Consider the following 24,178-nt stretch of genomic DNA (forward strand, 5'->3'; position numbering starts at 1 on the left):
TGATTGCTGAAATCATTTTCACTACTATTCATATTGGAATAGAAGCATATCTCTTCTTAAATAATATATAAATTATCCCAGGTTGTAGAGAATGTCCCAGTCAACTACTTCCTTGTGCTTTTTATCATTTTTTAACATCTTACTTTTAGTCTGTGTGCTGAAGCCAGTGCAAGTTAATAGGAACGGCAGAAATTAATTTGCAAGGGGTTTTATGACGCCTGGACTGAGCACAATTTACTCACAACAGTGCTGAGAAATTCCTAAGGTAAAACCAAGGTCTTTTCCTATACATCAACACTTCTGTCATGGTTTAAGCCCAGCTGGAAACGAAGCCCCTACTCTCCCACCAGTGGGGGAGAATCAGAAGAGTAAAAGTGAGAAAATTCCTGGCTTGAGATATAGACAGTTTACTAGTGAAAGCAAAAGCCACAAAAACAGGCAAAGCAAAACAAGGAATTAATTTGCTGCTTCCCATGGTTTTCCCTGTGGGCTGCAGGAGAATCTCTTGTCCCATGCTTGGAGCATCTCCTCCACTGCTCCACCATGGGGTTGTGGGTCCTTCTCACAGACTGCAGTTCTTTGTGAACTGTTTCAGTGTGGGTCCCTCCTACAGGCTGCAGTCCTTCAGGAACAGCCTTGTAACTCATGGAATTGCAAGTGCTGCCAACAAACCTGTTCCAGCGTGGTCTCCTTTGTCCATGGGTCCACAGGTCCCTGCCTGGAGTCTACCCTAGCATTGGCTTTCTCTCTGGGGTAACAGCATTCTTCAGGCATCCACCTGTTGCAGTGTGGGCTCATCATGGGCTGCAGGTAGATCTCTGCTTCCACATGGATCCTCCACAGGTTCCAGGCTCTGACTTGTGTTCACACCAGAGTTCCAGTGTGTCCAGTAACAGCAGCACAGAACCAGCAGCGATGCCCCAGCCACCTGCCAGTCCCTGTACCTCACCATGGCCATCCTCAAAACGTCCCCAAGCACAGCAGAGTGAGGGGATCAGCAGCAAAAGCAAAAACCAGCTGCTGCAGAGCACTACGCTAATGTACTGTAAGGCATCAAGCCCAGGGCAAGCACAGGAGTCTGCCCAAAGCAGCCAAACAGCAACAAAGGCTAGAAATTCCATTTAACACATTCCAGTCTAAGCTGTTATCTTGAACCTTCTGAGCCCCATGCTGGGCATCAAAAAGAACTGTTGTGGTTTAGCCCCAGTTGGCAACTCAGCCCACACATGCCTCCTGCAGTGCACACAATGCAAACAAAGGAAGAAATCAATTCACTGCTTCCCAAGGGCAGGCAGGTATTCAGCCATCCCCATTAAAGCAGGGCTCCATCACATGTAATGGTTACTTGGAAAGACAAATGCCATCACTCTGAATGTTCCCAGCTTCCTTCTTCTGCTGTATATACTGAGCATGCTGTCATATGGTCTGGAAAATCCCTTTGGTCACTTTGGGTCACCTGTCCCAGCTGTGTCCTCCCCACTTCCCAAGCACCCCCAGCCTCTGCACCAGCATGGCAGTACAAGAAGCAGAAAGGGCCTTGGATCTTTGTAAGCTCTGCTCAGCAGTAACAAAAATATCTCTATCATCATTGTGTTCAGCACAAATCCAAACCACAGTCCCATACAAGCTACCTGGAAGAAAATTAACCCTACCTGAGCCAAAACCAGCACAGCTTCCAAGGCAGATATTCATAGCTTGTTGCTGCACTGCTGCAATAGCTGTCAACTCTCCTTCTGAGGGAAGATGTTCAACATCTTGAGAATTTCATCCTTTGAGGACATGTAGGGCTCTTGGAACTACTTTATGTGAAAAGACTACAGTAGAATCAATCATCATTTTCTTTTGAAAACTTTCACACTGTAGTTATAATTGGCACTGTTATTCAGGGACTTCATGCTTTTCTGATGTAGAAGAAATGGGGAAGGTAATTATGCTGATCCAGTAACCCACATATGTATTTCCTAAAGACTAGTGTACTGTAGTACTTTGTCAAAAACTGTGTAGCAGTGCACTCCTGCCACCAAAAATATTCAGCAGTTTTTCTTGCAGCTAATAATTTCCCTCTCACATGAGCTGTGATGCTTAATTGCTTTCTTACTGTAAAGGCCTTTACAAGTTTGCTCAAGGGTTAAGAAAGTATATTCAGTTATTCAGATTTTTATGCTTTAAAAAGGAAGAGAAGCCTGACATATTTCTAGTTGTGTAAATGTATTACTTGGTATTTGGCTGAAGTTCTAGAAATGTAACTGGTTCTTCTGTATTGTGTATCTAAGCATGGGAAAGGTAAAGAGTAAAACTAGATAATGTAATTGATTACACTTGAAGTTGCAGAAAGCAGTAAATTCCTTGTTGATTTTCTTCAGTTGATTTTGAGACTTTCCTTTGTCACTGAGAGTACTGCTTTCTTGCTCAAAATATTGTCATGTCAAAATATGAAATATTAGTAAGAGGTGTTTTCTGTAGCTCAGAAGTGAAACAAAACAAAACATTTCTTTACTGTTACTCTTTATGTTTCTTTCCTCTATCAAGGCATATTAACTTTCCTCGGTTAACAGCACACATTTATAGACTGAGTGCTCATGAACTAATCTGTGCCTATTAATGTCAGAACAGTCAATCCCTTCCAATATCAGCTAGCCAAGATTATGGTGTTAAGTGTTCATTGCAAAACTACATTTGAGAGTTACTGATGTTCTACCTGCCTACGTGATTAATCATGTTAGCTTTTTTCCTTGTATTTGAGAAGCATTGCTCAGAAAACACTGGGGTTTTTTAGTGCTGTGTATTGTTACAAAATTTTGAAATTTTTTCTCTATTCTATAACTGAAAACCAAGTTTTTCAAACTTGAAACTCAAAATTACTTTGAGTCTTTAACCTTTAGGAAACTTAGGAAGTGACCATGCAAACAAATGGGTTTTGTAAAGTTTTACCTGAGGTGTTGGAAAGGCTATCTTAGTAATGAAATACAGCTTTTGCAGGATAAGTGCAAACGTTGCTTCCTTCTGCTTGGTTGGGGTTTGTTGTTTTTGGAGGTTTTTTCTGTTTTTTGGTTTTTTTTTTTTTCTCTTTTCTGCTAACCAACTCTAATTAAACTAATCAATCCCACTCTCATTATCATTGTTAATGCATTATTTTAGAGTAAGATGTTGTCAAAACCTACTTCTGCTGATGTTTTCTTCAGCTTTGTGCCCTTGTTACAGTTATACATCACTGAAGTACTTCATTCTCATGGTCTGTATGGTGCCCATACATCATCAGTGAGCCAGTGCTCTCACAAAGTGCTGTATTAACACATCAACATGCCTAGCTGAGGCCCCAGTAATCTACAGGGGTAATATACCATAAGGTAAGGTATATTTATAACTGTAGGCTAGGGCATCTATAAATTATCAATGGCAAGGAATTGGCATCACAACCAATATTTATTTAAACACCTTTCATTAACTGTTATTAATGGAATTAAGATGTTTACTTCCAGCAGGTAGCTGTTCACACAGTACTTTCACTTATTCCTTCACACTTCTTTTGCACCCACACGTAAAATTCACTCGTGGTTACAAGGCTGGAGTAACAACTGTGAGCTTCTGACTCTGTGTGGAGGTTCATGTTGACTTTGAGACGTTGTGCTACACACCTCACCATGTATGCTGCCCCTTTTTGGCTAAAATTTTCTACCTACTGTTTCTTCATCCACAGCCACAGGTACAGTAGAATCAGACTTATACAGACAGCACTTTTACAGTTTGGGCTGAAACTTAGCCACTATAGTAGCTAAAGTCATGCTTCTGCTAAAAGCACTAAATTTGGTCTTGAAAGGTTTTGGGATTCTCAAATCTACAGTCAGTTCCTTGACGCTGAAAGAAACTGTGAGTGAGCAGTCAGGAACATGGATGGGGGGAGTGGGAAGTGTTATGAGGAAATGTTTAGATACCTGACTGGAATGTATTGTTTTCTGGACTCATGATTACTTTGTTATATGTATTGGTGTAATCTGTGGTGTGTGGGGGTTTTGTTGGGTTGCTTTTTTGATATTTTTTTTTCCCTTCCTTTTGGTTGATTGGTTGTTTCCTCTAATGTCTTCTTTTTTTCCTTCAGGAAAATGTTCTTCAGTCAGCTTGCAGGTAAAAAGTAATTAGAACTGTAGGTACTTGACCTATGGGTTCTAATGACTGACCTAAAAGGAGAGGGGGCTTTGTTTTAATTGAAATGTAAAATGGGGAGATGGGTACTCAGACTGCTGTACCCTAGTTTAATTTGAAAATGTAAAACTATGAAAAATCAAACCAAAGAAATATATTCTCTTTATAATATAAGTCACTTTAAGAAATGAATAAGAAATAGGAATAGGTATTTATACCTTCAGTTCCATACTTTATTTTAAAAACAGTATTATATTAATAAAAAGGCATAATGATTCTGAGAGTACCCAATGTTAGCCCATCTTTATTGAGACATCGTGTGTGTAAATGTGCTTTCAGAAGAAAGTGCAGTCTAGCTATGATTTTTTAAAGAATGTGTATTAGTCTTAGAAATTAAGGATAAAGTTTTCTAGTACTTGCTTGAAAATTCTAGGTGAAGAAAAACAGCAAGCTGCAGTTTAGATTTAATTTGATCCAGTAATGGCATCTGCAGGCAGAAGAGGAGACTACATCTGATTCACCTCTGCAAATACAACCTGTTATTTTTGGACAGGAAATTTTTTCTCGTTCTTCATATATGCTAAAATACTGTGATTTGATGAGTCCTGTCACTGTTTTAGGTTTTACAGCTTTTTTTGATTTCGAGGTCAGTTTTTGGTTTGTTTGGTTTTGAGGTTTTTTATATATTATTTTAGTATTTTAGTTCCCTCCCTAGCTTTTGGTAGGATCTTAGAGGGTTTATGCCTTTTCCCAAGAAAAAACGGTTTTTTTTTTTTTTTTTAAGTCCTTTTAAAAAAATTTCTGTATTAAGAAAACCCCAACAATTGCCAACTTTTCTTTGTTTTATGCTCTTTTTATGACCTGGAATCAGTACCTGTAACAAGATTTTATTGTTCTTGAGGTTTTTTCCTACCTCCTTTGTATTTGTTTGTTCTTGTTGTCTCAGTATGTTTTATGTTCATGAGTAGGATTGGCTTCTAGACCAGGAGACAGTTTATATAATCTAATTAATATTCATGTGATTTGATTATTGCAGTGAACCAGGACAAAACAGATCTTCTGAGCTAATGCTTCATCAACAGCAAGCACCACAGACAACATAAAAAGATATTACTTCAGGTATCTTTCAAAGTGAGCTAGAGTAGCTCACCTCTGTCCTGGTGGCAGTCTGTTCTAGAGCACCCACCCAGGAGAATGAGGCTGATGAAATACTCTCTGAGCAACTGGGAGAAGTCTCACTGCCAGGGCTGATTGTATAACTCTAGCCACAACCCTTTCCCATGAATTAACTCTTCATAATTCTCTTATCGGTTTTCATTCTGTCACTTGCCAGCACTGTCCCTGAACAGTATTCTCAGAAAAACCTGGATGGTAGTGAAAATGTCCAGACTTTTGCAGTTTTGGATTTTTTCCTCTTAGTTTAGAAAATTTCTGCTGGCTATATTATGTGTTTCCTGAACAAGGTGGTAATTGATGCGGTGTGTTTTCCCTCCCCTGGGTCGGAGGCGGAGGAGCTGTGTGGGATGGAGGAGTGTGCCATGGATGCGGTGGGAAGGCTGCGGTGTTCCCGGAGAGCCGCTGGATGGCGGTGCTGCCCAAGGCGAGGCGGCCCGGGCAGCCGCTTCTGGCTGGGTGGGGAGGAAACCCTCTGCCTTGGGGGCGGTCCTGTGGTCCAGAGAACAACTTTCCTGTTGTATAGCCCCTTAACTAATTATATGACAGCTTAAAGTATAGCTGTATGTATATACAAAAATATCTATTATCTCACGCCTATTTTTCACATTGTTAGTTTAGAATTTTCTCTTTTTGAAGTTGCTGTTGAGGAAAAAGAGCATTTAATTTTGCTTGTGTATAGTACAGTTCAATAACTGTTTTTATCAATATCATGAGTAAATTTCGAAAATAGTGTGCCTAACTATGTAAGCAATCTCAAGGAGCAGCTTTTTCTGTCATGTTCACATGAATAGCGTAGAAAAAAAAAGCTGTGGTTTAAAGCCAGGAGACATGATGGCCTAGTAAAGCAAATTTTATGCCAGTTTAACTTTATTCTGAAGCCACTTAGCAAAATGCCTACAAATAAACTAATCTTTTGCTGCAGAGGAGCTTGGCTGACTCCTTTATTCCCCCTTGTGTCTCCCACAAGTCACATAATGGGTTGAGAATGAAATTCAAAAGGGAACTTCTTTAGAAATTCTGAGGTTTCCTGTTGTTAACTGGTAGGTAAGAAATATCTTAGGGTCTTTCGATTTTTAATAGGTTAACTTGGTAAATAGAGGTATTGTAAATGTGTTCAAATTGTGAAACCAAGGTTTCTTAGGGTTTATGTGTGCATTAAGTATGAGAAGTATTATTGGAAAAACCTCTTAATGTCTTCAGAGGAACTCAATACCTAAGAATTATCTATTTAGTAGCTCTTTTTTCCCCTGTTTAAAATAATCTCCAGTGTTTGTTAGCATGTCTTACATCAAAATTTCAAACTGTATCCAAAGGTCTAAGAAGATGTGAGATAAACTATACTTGTCTCTTCTCCAGCCTTGACTATGCTTCTTATGAGAGAGAGGCTGTAAATCAGATGGAGAGATGGATTTTTTTTTTTTTTGAGAGGGTCGTTGTTTAATGAGCAATCCATTTATACACTATCTCACCACTCCAATAAAAACATAAAAATTGGTATGAAGCAATTCAACCTGAAAATTATTGTACTTGCGAAAACTCAGACCACAAGTTTAGTAACTATTTTATTAACTGTGTCTTGATACCGTGGTATTCTTCCAGAGTAGTTTTGTCTGCATTTTAGTGGTATTGCAGTGGAATAAAGGTGCTAACCCTCTCCATGAGTACATGGGAAATTAAAGCAGTAGTTTTAAAACTGTCTAATCTCTAAAAAGATACCAAAACCAACCAAAACCCCAATATTTTTTCAAATAATGAACATTATTAAATGTTGTTTGCAGACAGATCATTAAGATCAATATTGGATACATCTCCTGATGTATATACCAAATCTTGCACTGAAGTTGGAGGTGGGATTTTTTGGTACTTATTTTTTGTGCATTTTTTTGTTTTGTTTTTCAGAAAGCCAGAAGTAGATATCTTTCTTAATAGATATAATTTAAAGAGACGATTTATCTTAGCGGAGTATTAATGTACTTGGATCATAATAGCTGCATCTTGACCTCTCCACTTCTGATGCTATTGAGTTATGATAAAACTATCTTCTGTTCTGCAGCTGGAATTGCATGAAAATCTACAATGTTCCTCATCTAGTAGATCTCAAATGCTTTGAGAAGGTGAGGAAACTCAGATGGAGGAGAAAGTATTCAAATAAGTTATATGGTTCCTATTGCTCAGTTGCAAAGCAAATCAGTGATCTGCTCATGAACAGATCTTATTGAAGAAATAGATTCTTAACTTTGGGGGGATCTGCTTAGCCGAGGTGGTATTTTTTAACCTTTAGGGAATAGATTATGAATAAGTTGTTTTAAGACTTCTAGTATTAATGTAGTGCACATTTGACATAGGTACTGTTACAGGTCTGTAAAGGAATTTAGTGAACCACCACCTGGGTATAGACAGGCACCCTGGTACAAAGGAACAGGAAAAGCAGGCTTTATCCCTTGAACTTAGGAGCTCTGCCTTAGGTCAGCCCTGGAGTTTTGCCTGCCCCTGCTTTTTAATATTGATGTTAGATGAGTATGTGTGACTGTTCTTCCAGTACCTAGAACTCTTGTGGGACCTGCTTTTTAATCTGACATTTCATGGCCCCTTTTCACTGTGCTTGAGAATAGACTTCCATGCTATTAGTTTACTGCTGTGGTCCAGGAAAGATGAGGCTTCACTAAGATATACAATACATAAAACACATTTCTGACACATTGCACTAGCAACATTGTATTGGTAGGCTCTGCTGTCCAGGGAATAAAGATTATTCTCTGCTCTGCACTTTAAGCCAGCGCTGCTGTCCTGGGAGGGCATTTACAGCATTCTCTGCTCAGAGAAGTAAAGACATCAGTGGTGTGCTTTTCACAAATGTTGTGTGTTAGCCAACAGAATAGTTGGCTTTTCTCCTGAACTCTCAGATAATTGGAGCTTTCAGAGGAAAATAGGATTCTAAATATGGAAGACAAAATCCTTGAGAGAATTTGTGATTCACAGTATCTAAAAAACTGTTTTGTAAACAGTATTGAATTTCATCACAGTATTTTGACAATATCAAACATTGACTACAACCAGATAAACCTGGTAATAGGTTCTTGTGGCTGATACATTCAAGTTGATTTAAATTGGAAAGTTTCTTTGAGGCTAAAGGCATAATGTGACTGAAATATTTTTCTGCCTTGTCTAGATGTTAGAATATGGCAGCCATGTATTTTAGCAGGATGCTGATACCTTTTACTGTTACTCAGTGTTCGGGTGATTACTGCTTAGCAGAAATTCCCCTGTTATAAAATGTCTGAATTTCCTATGTCCTTTGTAAGGAAGGGGTCATCTGCCAGGGATTTTCAACAGGAAATTAATAATTCGTAGCCAGTCCAGTGCACCAGGTCAATTTCCCATTTCTTTTTGGGCTGTATAGTCACAATAGGATGTACATTTGTCGCTATGGAATTGAAAACATAACTCTGAATGTACAAAGTTGGCTTTTGTGTTGAATAAAGTAATTTATTTTGGCAGTCAATTTTACTGATTGTAACATTTAAATATTTGTTTGCATAAATTTGGAGTCTTGTACATTTCTTTCAGTGCTCTTTTTATGATCAAAAAAATTAAATGAAAGTAATATTCATGTAGAGTGGCAGTTTAGGACCAAGTTATTAGGTTCCTGTTAGATTTTTCTAAGCGTGGCATGTGATGGATTTCTGTGCTGGTTTTTTTTACAAATAAACACTTTTATGGGTGTGCACATCTGATCAGTTTTCTATTATTTTTTTACTCTTAAATGTCACTATATCCAGAGCACACTGGTATGTTCCGTCTTCGTGGGATACTTGTCTCTAAGTTGAGGGTGCCTGTAGTTTCTTAACCTGTACTTTGCCTGCTGGAAGCAGATTTGTCCTCCTTGACTTTTTCTTGTTAATTTCTACATTAACAAGAAGATACATCAATTTTTCTGTTATAATGTAAATGTAAAATCAGATTGTAAGAGTAGTGTGAACAGGGTGAAGCTTTTTTAGTTCTCTAATGCAGAGTCTGCATCAGGAATTTGCTCAGGTAAAGGTGTTATTCAGATTGTATAAATGCTCAGTATTTGGTAGGCATGATCCTATTGTAGAAGAATTTTGCATCCCAAGGACTTTAGAACTGAAAACATGGGGGAGAAAGGGAGGGATTGAATTTGGAAATTATTTCAGGGTCTGAGAATTAAAATTTTTATATTATTCAGATACTATTTCTAAACGATGCTATTGTTCCTAGAAATGCCATCTAGAAGAAGAATAAGTTGTACCTGTTTTGAAGGGAGGGGAAAAAATATCCTTAAATCTCCAGTATGATGAATGTGATAAAAGGTAAGAAGGTAATGCATATTAAAATAAATAGCAACTTTGTTGCACTTACCAACTTTTTCATAGGGGTTAGAAAAGCAGTTAAAATTATCACATAACTTACATGATCTGATTCTAAATTCAGAATTTCCACAGCATGTTTACTGTGTCCAATCTATAAGGCAAATACAGCATAGTCATCTATTTGCAAAAAAACTTTAATAGTAAGCATAAAAATAGGTCATGTGATATTACATGACAACATGTATCACATGAATAGCATGTAGGATCTCTTGGAATTCTGGTAATAAATGAGATTTAAAATGGGCATGAAAGACTTGACATTTAGATTGTTGATGCCATCCTATTCAATAAAGCATAGAATTCAAAAGTTAAGTTCCTTGCCAGTGGTAATTGTGGACTACTGCTTCCTTAAATTAGTATAAATTGTGCTGTTTGATGTTCTGTGCTGTTGAACAGTAATTGTGCTAGGCTCTTTCTTTTGCTTGTGGATCAACTTGAAAACTGTCAATACTGTATAAATAATAGCAACTTTGGGCAAATATACCTTTTGAAGCCCTATAAATTGCATACATTTGTAAAGTAATTTTGGAAATAACAGTGCTATTCTATGGAGATTAGTACAATTCTACAAATGCCCCAACAGGCATCTAGTTGTTGTTAACCCATATCACTATTAAAGTAACACAACTCTTTATAAAGGGCTGAACACAGTTCTTCAATGATGTGTCAGTTGCATAAATGTGAAAGCTGCTGAAGTGGTGTCTCATAATGGGAGATTTTGGCAAACCTGCCATGTTCTTTGGGTGCACAGATACCACTCGATAGTGAAGGGACTCTGGCTTCTAAATCTATGTGGTTATTCTGAAAACCTCCTTGCAAGGTTTAAACTGAGACTGCAAAGAGCTGTACAAAGTGCTCTTAATCCTTCCACCATGTAGCGTGAAGTAGCCAGGCTCCTGCTGAAGGGCTTTCTCTGCTGCCGAGTGGAGTTCGCAGCTTGCTGCCTGTCAACACCAGCGTAGGCGTTCAGCTATTGCCACTGCTCCTTCCAACAGGTCTCATTTGTCAGGGCCACTTTCCAAAATCTGTGGAAAGGTGTTCCTTTGTTATCCTTTAACATGCTGGGCAACTTGCAATTGTCCTTGTTCTGCTTTTAATTCACTGATGCTACAACATCAGTGCACCTGTTTTGGTGTGAACAGGCCTGAGGCCAGCAAAACAGAACTAAAATGCAGTGATGACTAGAAAAATCAGTAAATCAGCAAGCAAATCACAGAACTGTCTACTCACTTGTTCTAGTGAACAGATATTACTGCAACTCATGTACTGAGTAAATTAGACTGCTCTCTGCTCCATCAAAAATTGCAGAATCTGCACATCAGGTAAGCAGGTGATACATAGAAACAGTGGTCAGTGGTGATTGCTTAGCTCTTGGCTTAGAAGAAAACTCAAATTCATGGTAGCAATAATGTCAGTGGGAAGTAAACTTACTAAAGCAAATTATAAAAATATAGGAAATCTACCATAGATCAAAACATTGCTGCTTATGTTTGAGTCAGTGAAATCTGGTACATTCTATGTATTTGTGTATTCTGCATTTTTAATGTAATTCTTTTTTATTTTTGCCCATGAAGAACTAAGTATACACGGGGATTATTTTTAAACAATAGGGTAAAAACTATTTATATTCTAGGTTGTCTTAAAGATGCGGTCCTATAGGTCTACGGTTGATCTCAAGTTTACTAAAATTAGCATCTGTGGTATAACTTAGAGAAAGCAGAAGGGAAATTCTTTCTTTTAATTTCAAATTTCACCCATAAAAAAAATCAAAGTAAAATTTTGAACTGTTTTGGTAAGAAAGGCCTGTGGATATTTTGACTGTTGCTTGATTTTTTTAAATGCGAATATAATAGGATTTTAAAACAAAATAAATAATACAGTGCCCCTCTGACATTTTTTCAGATGAACAATTTTTCAGGAAGATTACAAGGCTGAGTAGTCAGTTTTTGAGAGGTGGAGTATAGTTTAGTTGGTGGGCCTGCTGTGATTGGAATTGATTAATGGGTGTTGTGATAAGCATAGAAACAGATCAGTGGCAGCTTATCCTGCTTTCAGCTGTCACAGCTGTGCCTCTTCACTCTTCTTCTGGCCCTATCACACTCCCTGGCAGCCTTTAAAGTACCTCCTTCCCAGTGGAATTTCTGCAAATCATCTACTCAAATGCCAAGATACCCTAGAAGCAGCTGTGTCTGAGAAAATTTGTTCAGGCTCACATATTTGTTGTGATGAAGAATATTACGTTAGAGAATCCTTTCCTCCTGCAGGAGGAAGCATGCTGTGCCATACCCTGAAGAGAGAGTTAAATGATGATTCTGATGGGCAGGTGGGCTCCTTAGTCAAGAACTTGCAGCCCTGGCTGCAAAAAGAACGCAGTTTGCAAACCTGCTGGCTAAGAGATACCACTGCTGCTGCTTCACAGTTGCAATAAATAAGCACTGAATGTTAATTTTATTGCTAATGGCTTGATAGAAGCAATGCTGTTAAGTGTTTAAAATCCTGGCAGCTGCCTTTTCTTGTTCTAACGTTGAGAAGATTACCTTAAAGACAGTTTTAAGTGCAGGTTGTAGAAGTTTTGAATGTGTTTAGAAAATATTTGCCTTGTTTCCTTAATGGGAACTGTGATCTCCAGTGTGATCACAGACACAGATAGTTTGATAGGAATCATGCAGTCTTAACAGAAAATGATAGTTATGTGGATTTAATACAAAATAAAGGTGGGACCTTGAGGTCCCTTCCAAGCTGGCATTCAATGAGCCCAACTTCTTATGTAACATCATGGATTTGAGAAGGATAGCCTAGTAATTAAGTGGTTTTCAGGATATGAGACTTAATGCTCTGTAGGATTTCTCCTATTAGTTACAAAAATATTTTGTTCATTTTATTGGAAAGTGAATAAGCCTAGAGCATGGAAATAATTGTACTACTCTTTCTGGACATTTTGCAGATTATAATACTTAGGTGGTAAATAGTCTTTTTATGAAATCTCTGGGTGCTGTAAATCATTGTTGGCTTCTCTGTATGCTTTAAATGCCTGAGGCAGCCATACCAGCATTATCAATACATATTAAAAAAATATTTTGATCTAACTCAGGCAAATTAAGTCTAAACTTAAAAGCAAGTGTTGCACACAGAAGGTCTGATCTCTGGCTAAACCTGCGGGATGTCTAACTGATCCACCAAGGCAGTGTACAGTTTATCCACTGTGGCACTCTGTGAACAAGAATAATTTCAGGCTATTTGGGACATTAGATTATTTGGGACACATTACAAGTAAAAAGATTAAGTTTATGAGTGCATGTACAATTCCCGTGCTGGTTATTTAGAGTCAGCTAAGTCACATCAGTGGAAAACTACTTCTCGGGGAGATGAAAAAACCCCAACTTATTTCAATTTTGAATTATATTTTACAGAGGAATATATCCAAGACCCTTTTAAAAAATCATGTTATTTATTTATTCTACGGTTATATCGTATGTCAGCTGTATCTTGTAATGTCTTCTGGCATATGAAAACAAACAAAGTCATGTTACATTAATGATTTGTCTGAGACTCTCTGCCTCTAATTCCATGCTCCTTTGCTATAGAAAAAAACATGACCCTGAATCTTAAACAGCTCTTGATTAAGGTACCTACAATTATGACATGATAAAAAAGTTCATAGTTTTATGACTTAGTGATTTCAGTTTTCTTCATTTAGTGGGTTTTGCTCCAATTTAGATTTGCATGTTCTGCAATTTAAGAAAAAGTGGATATTTTAATTCAGTACAACTTTAAAATCCCCTGTTTCTATACTATCTAGTGCTGCCAAAATTGAAGATTTTAAATGAGAACTGATTAAAAGGAAAGAAAAAATGTGATTATATGTTGTTCACATGTAGTGTAATTGTTAAGTTTTCCACATCTTGATCTGTTATAGGGGGACTTGTTCTTTGGGAATTCAGCCTGCACTTTTGTCCTTCCTGTGATTTCTTATTTCAAGCTTGATAGAGAAAGCATCCACTGTTGTATCATTTCCTTAGTGCTAACAGCTTTTATTCTCTTCAACAAGTGTTTACAGAAAAGTGTTGATGCTTATTAATCTGTTTCTTGTCTTACAAATGTGCTTATGCATGATTTGTGGTGAAATTGGCATTTCTGACAGCTCTCAGTGTAATCTGCATAGCACAAGAAGATTGTTACATTGAACAGATGTGGCTTGGAGTTGTTATTCTTGGTAATTACCATCATTAAGTGAAAGCATGTGTCAATCAACTTTGTACTTTAAACACACCACTCATTTGTGAGACACATGCATCTGCATTTCAGCTACAGATCTAAAGTACTTGGGTTTGAAATTTATTTCTGTTGTTTCTGTTTAATACAATACTCCATGAAACACATAATGCCCAAAGATGTCAAAGCAACAGATCATCAGGTTAAGAAAAGCTTTACTGGGGGTTCATCTAGATTTTTTTTTAGGGGGGGGAGAGGGGAGGAAGATAGGAGGGTGGTATGAATATATTCATCCTCCATTTCTGACATAAAACAAAGGTATTTAAGTCTAATTTTATAAATTTCCAAAGTCACTTTCCTATCTTGATGTTGGATTAAGATTTTCTTACTCGAGGGAAGGAGGTCTTGTCTAGTTTGATTATTTGGGGGCAAAAATGAATCTGCATCAGTAAACTGACATATTGCCTTTTAAGAATTAATGTTTGGGTCATTAATGTTGCCAGGATACCTCTTAGGGTCACAAATGTTCATACTGGTAACAAACAGGATTAGATCAGGAAATTATATTTTGAGTAGAGTAGAAAACAAAGGGGTCTTAGCCTGATTGCACAACAAATGACAATAGAATCTGACTGAAGCACACAAAAGCAAGGACATTTGGAGATGACATTCATTTTCTTCTTGTTTCCTTCTATGTCAGCTTCAGCTCATTGTGTTAGAGACAGTAGAGATGATGGCACCTGTGCACTGGGGGGTTGTGGGCTTTTCCACCCTGTGCTGTGACACTTCTTCAGTGCCAAATAAGATGAACTTGTCAATAAGCCACTAAGTGACACTCATCATATTGAGGTGAAATGGCCTTCAATTTTTGAGGGTATTTTAGCCTCTACCTTTGCTATGAAGCATTTGTTCTGTAATTTTTTTTGTTTGTTTTTTAATCCTCCCAAGCTAATGAAAGAGAAAATCCCAACATTTTTATCTTTCAACGTGCTCAGAATACATTCTTTTAGATTTTTGCCTTAAAGGTGACGCTGGTATCCTGTATGTAGTGTGTGACTTGTATCTACTTTCTGACAAAAAAAGAATTGCATAACTATCCTTTAGAATATTTTATGAAAGTATATTGTATATATCCTGCCAGAGGCCTGTAGCATTTCATACAGATGGTGATTATTTTTTATACCCTAATCATCTTATCCTTACTGAATCTTCTAGAAGTACTGAAATAAAAATTTTAAAAAAATATTTGAGAATTAGAAGCCAGATGAACTACATCCAAAGAATAAATAATAAAGAACAAGGAAGTAAGTCTTCTTTTCATTGAAGTGTGAAGAAAAAACTTTATTTCCAGTCCCTGTTTAGTGCCATATATAGAACCAGAAAAAAATATGGAAATGACATAGGGAATTCAGCAGTACAGTCTAACACATAGTGAAATGAAGTGTCTGTTCTAATCTCATCCCTTTCAGTTAAAGAAGCAACTTTCTGACAATAACTTGCAAACTGTCTGGTAGCTGTGTAAAACCAATCACTGGGAGGCAGGAAAACCAAGGCTATGCATTGATAAGTACTTAAATGGTACCATAAAATTTTGCACCTTTGGTAATTTTCTTTGCCATTAATTTCTCCACCTGTGGATGGGGATGGTATGTGGCTACTTGGAGTTTGTAACCAGGCTTGTAAAGCAGTTTTGCAGTGTTGGAAGTCCCACAATATTGCAGTCTGGAGCAGAGGAAACCCTTGCTGCATTAGTGACTTTGGATAATTGTCTGTTACACTTGCAGACTTCCAGCTGCCCTATGTGGAAGTGACTGGACTTCTACTGGAGCAACATGCTGGGAAGAAGAGTCCCTCGTACACTTCAAATTTGATATAATTTTGTTCAAAATAAGGAATTAAATCACTGAATGGGCTGGAATTGAATGTCCCAAAAACTGCCTCATGTAAACCCAACTATAAACAAGTCATGTGAGATGCCAAAGCATCTTGAAGTGATGGTGTGCTAACCAACCACCTCACCACTTCTTTATTAAGAGGGTTGTAGAAACTTGAATGTCTTGATTTTTATTTACCCCTGCCCTGATCCCCTGGGCTAGTGAAATTCAGAGTAGGTATTTTGATATTTCTTGCATGACTGCATTGTCTTTCAGCTTTTTCAATATAAGAGATGAATAATGAAAACTTCCCTTTTTCATCAGTGTAGAGAATTGTACATGAAGTACCACATAAAGGCCAGTTATCTATTATTACATTTTTCACATATTATCCTGATAAAAGAAAATTTGATTTCAAGTAGTAAGGGCTCATTAATGGTGCTTTTTCCTAATCAGTGGTTTTCTTGCTCTTAGAAGTCCTCATATTGCATCATTGTTGAATATAGTGTTACATCTGCTTTTGTTTTTTTGTATACTCTATTTTAAACGTTTCAGAACATTCAATAAAGAAATGCAGGACTGGACACTGCAATTCACAGTATACAACAGACATAGTCTGCTCCTGTGGTGAAATATCAGCATCCCTCTAGATTTCCTGCAGGCACACCTATTCTTTCTTGTATATTGTTAATGGTTGAGCTTTCCAGGAAACTTGGTGTTTGTCATCTTTGCTGTCAGATACCAGCTTTATTCTAGTTATTCTAGCATGTTATGCTTTCAATTACTTAAAATGTAAGGAAATACTACACAGAGGTAATGAAAATAATACTTAGCTTTAAAAATAGATACAAACTTTTTTACATATTTGATTTTATTTTGGCTGTTTACTTGGATTTCAAAGGTTAGTGTATTTTTTACGTTAATTACTCTGCTTTAGAATATGATGTTTTATTTCTTGAAGTTAAGGTCCTTCTATTTATTTTTGTGTATAAAATGGACTATTTTTGAAACAAAATCTTTGCTTACTAAGATAGCATTTTTATGGGCATGATGGCAGAAACAAGAGAAGAGTATAATCTGAATTGCACACTACATGCCAGTGGAGCAGATATTTTATTCAATCCAGTTTTTAACACTTGCATTTTAAAAAAATCTGTTTGACTTTAGGGGAGTTGTACTATAGTTCTGCTGGGAGAAGCTTGTAGCTTCTTAAGTGGGTGAAATAAAATATTTAAGTATATATGAAAAGAGATGTAGATTTCTGGCATTCTGACCACTGAATTCCTCTGATGTAGAAGCTACATTATGAAGAAATTTTTCTCCAGATGTTCCTAAAACTATTGTTATTTAAAATACTCTGAAGGCATATTTTTAAAACATTTTGCTTTGGGTTCACAAGAAACAATGTACTTTTTTGTACAATGTACAAAAATTTCTATATGCTTATGTCAACCCTTACTGCTTGTTATCTGGAAAAACAGCTATCATTAAGATCCAATTTTTGAGAACTTAGAACTCAGAATAAGTTTTCAATTTTATGTACTAATCTTTCCTTTCCTCCCTGCCTCCATGATATTGTTTAAATGGAGAAAGGCAGCTGAAAACATCCTTGGTTTTGTTTTCAGTTAGATATCAGAGTAATTTATTATGTTCTAGTTTAATTAGAAACTATGACTAGACTCAATCTTAAAGGTGTTTTCAAGAGTAAAGGATTCTATGGTTCCATGAAAAAACCCCAACTTTTTTCAGGGACTTCTTATTTTACTATTAGCTTGCAAATGAACGAGGCTATTTTCTTTGGAAATGGCAGCAAAAGAGAACACAAATTTATACCACTTATTTTCAATACATCAAATTAAGAGGTTGAAAGAGTAGCTTAATTTACTCTTATCCCCTGAAGCTATATAAGCTTGGAAGTTAAGAAAGGCATAGGAAAAAATGTTGTTTGTAAAGATATTTCAGAGTTCCATGTGTGTTCAGAGATAGGCTTTTGCAGACATTCAGTGGTATTCGTTTCTGTTATACATGTTTTATTTATTTTACTTTTTAATGCAGAACCATAAACAAATTTAGCAGTAACTATTTAGGGATGTTGTATGTCCCTAAAATGGGATGTGTTTGAAATCTGGAACAGGCATATGTTGTGTTGAGAATAGTAAATTTCTTGTAAAAATCCACCTATCAGGGCATTTCCTCCTCTTGAGGTGCATATGTAGTTTTCATGAATGTTAATAAGGTTTATAGTACTGTAAAGGAAAATGTGCACCAGAGTGTATGTTGTATATATGATATTAACATCCCACAGGACTTTTGTATTCTCCTTCATATGCCATGGAACCTAGAGATGCACAAAAGAACAGCTTAAGTCTGACATTTTGTTTGTTGTATTTGGCATAATTGCCTTTGAGTGTAATTAGCTCCTGACAAACCTGTTCCTGTCCCATTTTGGCAGTGGTCTGGATATTTATTGATACATGTACATGTGAGCAAATCTAGTTGCCTAAATATGAATTGACAGCTGAAAGAAAGCTTTAGCTTTCCCAGTGGTTTATGCTGGGTTAAATGGATAGTAGTAATTGTTTTAACTGTTGAAATTTCACTTCTTGTATTCCCATGACTTTAGCCTTGTTTTGCTTGAATGCTAAAATTGTGTTTAGAATATTAATCCAGTGCCTTGAATCCTTCATTCAGTACCCACGTCTCAAACAGTTCTGCTTGAATTTAAGATCTATTCCAAAATGTGAAGGAAGCATTTTAGCTGCAGATAATGAGATCTGACAGTACCTGAGCTGCAGAAGGAGATGAAATCACTATCTATAGAAAATAATATTTTTTCTACATATTCAGGTTAAATGTGTGCACATCCTGGTAGCTGAAACATCTGTTTCTAGCTTCTTGTTCCTCATGGCTGCTTCTCAATTGGATTTCCTCAAGCAGGTCCAAAGCTTGTCACCTTAGCCAGGGTCTGTTAACTATCACCACTGGCCCCACATTAAGTAGGAGGTTCAGGGCTAAGCTAATAACTCTCCTGCCTTTCTGACTGATCACAGTGATTCTCCCTCTGGCTACTTATCATGCTGTGCTCCTGTGGGAGGGTTATCTTCTTTGTCTCTTCTTCAGCTGGGAATTATTTTTGTTTTCTTCATTCCTAAGTTTTCAGGTGCTAATTCTGAAAGCCTTGCTACTTTCTGCAGCAGCTGTTTGATTTCTGCCCATTATTTCCTCCTTACCAGTTTCATGCTCTCTCATACGTCTAAATTTTGCTGCTTTCCTTTTCTCTGGCTGTACATGTAACTGCCAATTTTCAAAAATTGGAACTAGACACAAGGCAGAATGGATGCAATAGAAACATGAACCTAACATTGTAATGCTAGTTTGTGTGAACCTTGAATCAATTTCTCTGTTGTCACAGGTGAAGTAATTTTCATGATTTTTGTTCTAGTGTACAGAGCGGCATAACATTTTAATGTGTCTCATGCAGCTTATTAGGCTGTACCTACCATGAGCTTTCTAAAAGAGCTCAGAAGAGTTGAGTGAGAGAGAAGAATCTGTGAAACTGCTGATTTATGGTCATTGGCTGCCTCAGAGCCTCACGTAAAGCATCACTGAAGTCTATGAAATTGTTTTGGTTGTCTTTAATGGGCATTGAATGAGGCCCAGAATGAATATAAAGGCATTCAGTGGAGGCTTTTTGCCTGTTGAAAATTTTAGAAAACATGGTGGTAGTGCAGGCAAATCCATGTATCTTCCCTGGAAATCCTTCAGTGGAATTACAGAGATTGTTATCCCATGATTGGGAGGGGGATAAAAACCCCCAAAAACCAAAAAATCACAGCCAAAAGGAACTTTAATCAGATTTGAAAACTGTATCAGGCTGGATATAATGTGCTAACAATTTTGAGAACATGGGCAATTAAAACTAAGTTCATTTAATTCTCACATTGGGGTCTGATATGCTGTTTTGGCTTTGAAATTCTCCCTGTCTGGGGTATGATGCTTTATGTCACCTGTATTAACTCTTCATTTGATAAGTGGAAAAGACACTGGTGTAAAGTGTTTGACAGAGTTTGTGTTTCAGGGAAAACTCAAACTAGGAGGAAAAAAATTTGGCAAAGAGAAACAATATTGTTATCTCTCCAGGTTTTAGGTCTGGAAAAAAAGCTTCCTGGGTCATGAATAATACTGTGGAGAATTTAATTGTTTTACTGAGTTAAAGTAGTCTGTCATCCAGTTCAGCTTCGGTTTTTGTTGGCATGTGAAGAGATCAACACAAGCATGACCCTGTGTCCTGTGAATGGTAGCATTTTGAATTGAAAACAAGGGTAAATACTGCATAACCCTCACATACTTGTCTTTCTCACCTTTTATTTTACTGTACTATGGTTAACTTGGGATTAGTCAGGTGAGTCACAAAACTTGGTATAAGCAGGGACATGGAAATACAGCCCCTCAGTGAACAGCTAGTTTTTAATCCCACCAGGATCTGCTTGCTTTCATTTTATCATGCCAATAATTGTGAAGGCTGAACTGAGTTATTAGGCACTCTTGAAATATTTTAATGATCTAAAGTAAGATCTCTCCAAATCTATTAAGCAGCAACTGCATTTTCAGACCATGATGTAGTACTGTAAACTGTTAGATCTCTTTTAAGGGTCATGAAATGAAGGAAAATTGGTGATGGCAGCAGATGAGAAATGGAATCTGAGCTGAGATGGAGCCTGAGATTCCCAAACTGTTCATGAGATAAGTCTTACAAGGTTGCATAGCATTATGTCAGAAGTAGTTATAAGTGAACACAAGAAAACATCAATGACCAAGAGCACTGGAGACTGAAATATGAAGAAAAAAATGGCAAAAATTAATAAGGAGAGATGACTGGGAGAAGATTACAGGAAGAGGTAGGGATGTCTAGGAAACATAACAAAATATATAAACAATCAGAAAACAACTGAACACCAAAACCTCTGTTTGATTGTGCACTCCAGACAGACAGGGCAGAAAGCAGGACAAGAGAGTAAGGACTGCCATCATAAGAGTTCTCTTGCCAGTTAACAAACTCAAACTTATTTTTAATTTCTTCCTTTAATTTTTTGCTCACCTATAGGTAGTCATTTCATTGTTTCTTACTGTCATCTAGTTGTAGTGTCCGTTTGAATCTCATTCTTTCTGGCTCATCCTCCTCTTTCCATTCTTAATTGTTCCATTTTTCCTAAAATATCTGAAGCTCTCTTCCTTAAACACCATATTTCAGTCACAAGTGGTGTGGAAATGTTGCAGTGAAAGGGCTACTAGAAGAAAATTCTTATCAGAATGTTATTCAATTTTTGTTCATTAATATTTAAAAAGTCAGAATGTTATGTAAATATAAAATATTACTAGCCAAGCTTTTACTATAACTTACTCCAAGTCTCATTCCTAGCTGATTAAATTAGGACAGTGATCTACATGGTCAGCTCAGCTGAGCAGTAGCAGGCAGGAGATTTATTATTTCAATCACTAAAACTTGCTGGGGAGTTCAGTGAAACTCCCACCCAATGTTATGGCCATGTTTTTGTTTTCTGTATTTATTCTCTTCAGAAAGTCTGAACTAGGCCACTTGAACAAAATTATGAAACAGAGAAGCCTGTATTTTCTGCATTTTTTAATCTGCATAATCAAAATTAATTGGAATAGGAATAGATAGAACATTACAAATAATAATGAAAAGTAAACAAAAATAATACTTGCCTTTCTTTCTGTGGCAGTAGTCTGTATTGTCACTTAAGCACACAGAATACAAAAAAATATTGCTCAGAATAAAATAAAATACTGCTTTTTAAAGCATATTTTAATTAATCCTGCAAATATCAAAAATATGACTCTGACCATGTAGAGGAAAGCAAAGAAGGGAATAAAGAGAAGGAAGAGATGACAGAAAAGTTATTAATAGGTCTGTAATGATCGGAAGTTTATTCTAGGGTTGAGGTAAAACTTAATGGTTCATAAATAGCAAATTCATTATGTTTTTAATACTCAGGTTATATTAACACTATATAACATCTTTATAGTACCATTTGTACCACTTAATCCTAAACTAAGTTTGGAAATAAACATTTCCAAATCTTTTTTTCATGGAACAATTGGCCAAATAAATTATTTTTACAGGAAATATTACCTGATTAGTGCATGGCTCATTCAATCATAAACAGACTTATAAATGTTTTATGCCAACTCTTGCACAGAGTTCTTAAATGTTAACAAATTAATTTATTTTAAAGGCCGTATCAAGGTGAAAACACCAGCGCCCTGGGCAGCAGGACAATACATCACAGAGCCATTTCTCATTCAGTCACAGTAATGGCAAAGGATATGTTAAGACATAAAATGTGATATGGTTTGTTAAATATTCATTTATAATTTGCATTCATTATTAAATCATGTGTTAGAACTAATCTTTAATCTCAAAAATACATAATGTGTCATGAAGTCTATTTGAAAACATAACAATAAATATTTTATGCTTTTTATGTTGCTTTTTAAAGGTTGACAAGAATACACCGAAATGCTTGTCATTAATGTAATTTGATTATTCCAAGGAGATTTGGTGTACACTGATGTTGATTTCAATAATTTATTTCAACCTTTAGGTCAATATAAAATAAATACATGTTTGGGAGATGGGCTGTTCTATGATTAATGACAATTTAGCTCCCCCAGTCGTCCATAGTAGTTCACTGTCTGAAATGCTGGAGGTGAAATGCGGTATCTGCAAGGGCTGATTTTCCCGAGGTCCTGAACAGTTTGCTTGGTGATTACAGTGCAGCTGTTTCACTGCTGGTGACTGCTGGAGATCGCTTTTACATGACACAATAGCTTAGACATTTGTAGTGCTGGGAGGTGTGCTGCCTCCAATGTCCTATTTGCTGAATATCCCTGGAACTGCTATTCCAGTTCACACTCTGAGAAGAAAGGCCTGGATGAGAGGGGAGAGGGTGATGGAGAAGTGATTTGTATTATAGGAGACTAGGAGCTACTCAACGAACCATGTAAAAACAGTTCATTAAAATGTTGATGTGCTTGGCTGGTTAATGCAAAGAGAGCTTTACTGCTGTCTTACAAAACCTCAGTAACTTCGGTTGGAGTCAGATCGATGCATCTGTAGTAATTCAGACAAATACCTGGTTTAGGTTAAGAATCACCAAAAAATTGGCAAGAAACAATATTCTTAGTCTTACTTCCAAACTAAAACACACTTGAGTATTTATCTTGAACAACTACAGAACATTCATACTTAGTAAAAGATTTTTGGACAGAGCTAGCATGTGTCAAGATTTCCCTGGATCTTCTCAACCCTGACATGTCTGTTAGGTGGGATCTGAGGTGTTTGGACATTTGCTAACTCTGCAGCTCTTGTGCCAAGGTCCTGGGAATACCTGGGATGTGCTTCAGGTATGTACTGTGTCCTGTATGTGCCCTTTACACCTCACTTTATATATATGGCTCTGGAAGAAATCTGGTTCTATTTTTGGAGACTACTGTAAAAAAACAACTCAAGTCTCTCAATTATACTTGTCAGTTAACTGTTGACTTGATGTATGACTAAGCACTTATTGGAAAGTAACTACATCAGTGAAATGCCCCTGTTTGTTTGTCCTGAACAAAGAGTGTGATTGCCCTAATTAGATGTGATGGGATTAATGTTAGCAGAAGCAAGTCCCTGGTAAAATGAAGTTTCCTGGTTCCTGGCAGAGACACTGGCAGAGAAAGCTACAGTTCCTCACCCTAGTTTACCAGGAAACTAGCAAAGACACTCTTCAAGAAGAATGTGACATCCTGGAGCTTGGCCAAAAGCGAAGAAGTTGGCTTGCATAGGCTCCCTAAGAAGAGTAGGCGAAGCAGGCTGGGAAGCTGTGCTGGGCTGCCTAAGAACTTAGAATGAATTGGGTGCTGATAAGTAATGAAGCAAACCTCCCTCCCCGAAAAGCATTGCCTTCATTGAACAGTAGGGAATCTTCTCTTATTACTCACATTCTTCTGAAAACTGCTAAGAGAGGAAAGGAATCTCTTTAAAAGATGCATAGTCAGAGCAAACTCCTGACTCCTAATCAGCCACATCCTCTCCCTATCCTTCTGGAGAATATGGACCATCAATTTCCCTATAAGATGAAGGGGAGGCAAAGCAATAGTTTAGCATCCTATGCATTATCTCTCTTTATGATTACAAATTGAGCACTTATGTTCACTGACCCATATCTCATACCAGACATCAGTAGCCAGGTCCAGATTTAGGTTATTGTTCCAGCATGGGATTAGGCCATGCGATCAGAATCAAATTTATCTAATATGATCACTTGATTGTGACATTTCTTACTGGGGCTGTATGTATGCACAGCTGAAACTTGAAGA

This window comes from Lichenostomus cassidix, chromosome 8, assembly GCF_008360975.1.
Source record: "Lichenostomus cassidix isolate B80296 chromosome 8, HeHo_3.0, whole genome shotgun sequence".
Classification (NCBI taxonomy): Eukaryota; Metazoa; Chordata; class Aves; order Passeriformes; family Meliphagidae; genus Lichenostomus; species Lichenostomus cassidix.